Source organism: Acanthisitta chloris, unplaced genomic scaffold (genome assembly GCF_000695815.1).
Source record: "Acanthisitta chloris isolate BGI_N310 unplaced genomic scaffold, ASM69581v1 scaffold6780, whole genome shotgun sequence".
NCBI classification, from domain to species: domain Eukaryota; kingdom Metazoa; phylum Chordata; class Aves; order Passeriformes; family Acanthisittidae; genus Acanthisitta; species Acanthisitta chloris.
This window is the reverse complement of record NW_008653260.1, coordinates 1-2,511: the sequence shown is the minus strand read 5'-3', so window position 1 is coordinate 2,511 and position 2,511 is coordinate 1.

Below are 2,511 nucleotides of genomic sequence, written 5' to 3'. Positions count from 1 at the left end.
AATGCCATGGCACTCTGGCTCTTTGCTCCTAGGAGCCAGATGCTGGTCAGATGTATCTGCCAAGCTCCTGGAGCTGTGCAGCAGCTGGGGAATGGGTCCTGCTCCTCATGAGCAGCCTCACACTGGGGCCTTGTCACTGTCATATGTCCTGACATGGGGGTGACAGTGCTATGTCACACGGTGGGACTGTAGCCATGCACCTGCACAACACCTGCTCGTGCTGGGGCAGCTCTGCATGTGCCTGTGGGTTCAGAGTGGGTAAAAGAGCCTGTGTGAGCTCACAGTCTGCACAGCAATAAGGTGCAGGAGAATTACAAAATGCTGCCACAAAATTTGAGCTGTGCCTGAGATGGTGGAAAACAGATGGGGACAGCTAATGGACATTGCTCTGTTGTAATGTTTGGTACTGACCTGAGAGGAAGATGCTTTATTTTGGGGGTGTACCCAGACAGCCACACATTAGGCTGTTGTCTCCCTCTGTATTTACTATCTTAGAAAAAGTGGGTAAAGCACTAGGCAGAGACCAGGATGGTTAAGGTCCAAGGGCAAGTCTTACAAAGAACAGACAAGGTCACTTGGTTTGTTCAGCTCCGAGAAGAGGAGGCTGAGGGGAGTCCTCATCACACCCTACAGCTTCTCTAAGAGGAGGTGCTACTCTCCTCTCTCTGGTGACCACAGAACCTGAGGAAATGAAGTTGTGTCAGGCAAAGGTCAGGTTGGACATTAGGAACAGGTTTTTCACTGAGAACATGGCTGGTCACTGGAACAGACTTGTCAGGGAAGTGGTCACAACAGCAAACCTGCCAGAGTTCAAGGAGTGTCTGGACAATGCTCCTAGTCACATGCTTTAATTTCAGGTAGTCCTGCAAGGAGCAGGGACCTGGACTCAATGTTCCTTATGGGTCCCTTTCAACTGGAGAGATTCTATGATTCTATGACTCCTGAGTTCTCAACCTTTTGAAGACAGTGAGAGCACAAAGTGAGCAGAAAAGCCTAAAATGGCAGCCTGGGACTGCATATGTCTGCCCCCTGCAAGGAACGTTGGAAGCCTCTGAAAGGAGGTAGGATAAGCTGGCACGAACTGGCACACTTGGAGCCAGTTCAGAGGAGGGAAGACACTGCCTTGGACCCAAACCCACCAAGCAGGTGCTGTGCAGTGCCTGCCTACCTGCCTGCCTCTGCTGTCTGTCTCCTCTCACCGCGTGTGCTTTCTGTGTCAGGTTTCTTGCAGCTCTAATCCTGTCAACTGGCCAACGTATCTGCCCAAGAGCCAGCTGGAGCCCGCTCCCTCCCGTGTTTCATCAACAGAATTGCCAGCTTGTTCTGATTCAGTATCTTTATTGTTGTTGATGAGGCTTAAATGAATCAGAAAGAACACAGCTATGTATACAAAACACAAATTCGGAAACCTCATCCTGACGTGAGGAAATTTTATTAGCTGTTCAAGTGGAGAGTCTGCTGTGGGAGCAGACAGACAGCAAGCACAGAGAGGACATTTCCCCTGACCCCACACCCTGATTGCTTTTGCGTGGTATCTCCTAATGGCACCAAACCTTCCAGCAGGAAAACAGAGTTTTAGATCTGATTAAAGCCAGGCTAATTTACTGTGGGATTGTGCCTCTTCCTTCTCGGGATTCTAAATGTAAAACCTCTTAATGACTCTTATAAATGTATCTCTAGATAAAATTCAGAATCCACATTGGAAAATCAGAAACAAAACCCTCCCAGCTATTGAAAGACACAGAGGTTTCCATGAATCCCATCCTGATTATATCTTCTTTTCCCCTTTTCATGCATTCTTTGTCAGTTTTTCATGGGGGGAAAAATATAAAATTCTTTTCCTGAGAGGATTTTTGCTAAACCCAAGTTTCCTTGTTAAACCCACCACCTATGGCTGCTGGCACCGCACAGCAGGGAAAGCTGTTGCAGTTTCAGCGTGGCATGTGGGAACCACAGACTGCCAGGCACGGGTTTTAACACTCCGGGTGTAAGCTCGCATCTCCTCACACTAACTTATGCTCACTCGCTCTCAGGGTGCTAAATTCTGCGTTTCACAACGCACTGGCTCTGTCAGAGGGCACGTCGGTACTTCTGCTGTGCTTACACCCCGGGAGCGATCAGGAGAGATCGCTCTCCTTAATTCAGAAAATCTATGGGAGATATTTTAGTGCGAGTGGGAGAAAGGCAGAACTGGAGTCACAGAATCAGTTGGGGGGGAAAAGACCTCTGGCATTGGATTGTCCAGTGTTTGACCAGCACCACCGTGGCACAGAGTGCACCGTGGCACGAAGCCCATGCTGGCACCAAGTGCCATGTCCAGTCTTGGAACACCTCCAGGGGTGGTGACTGCACCACCTCCCTGGGCAGGGCATGGTGTTAAATGTGAGAACGTTAGGAATTCCTCCTGATGTCCAAGTGTGGCCAGGAGGCTGTGAGTCCATGTGGGGATGATAACGGATGTGGGTGCGTGGGGGAAAACATGCAGAGAAGGGACTGGAGCACAAGTGCCAT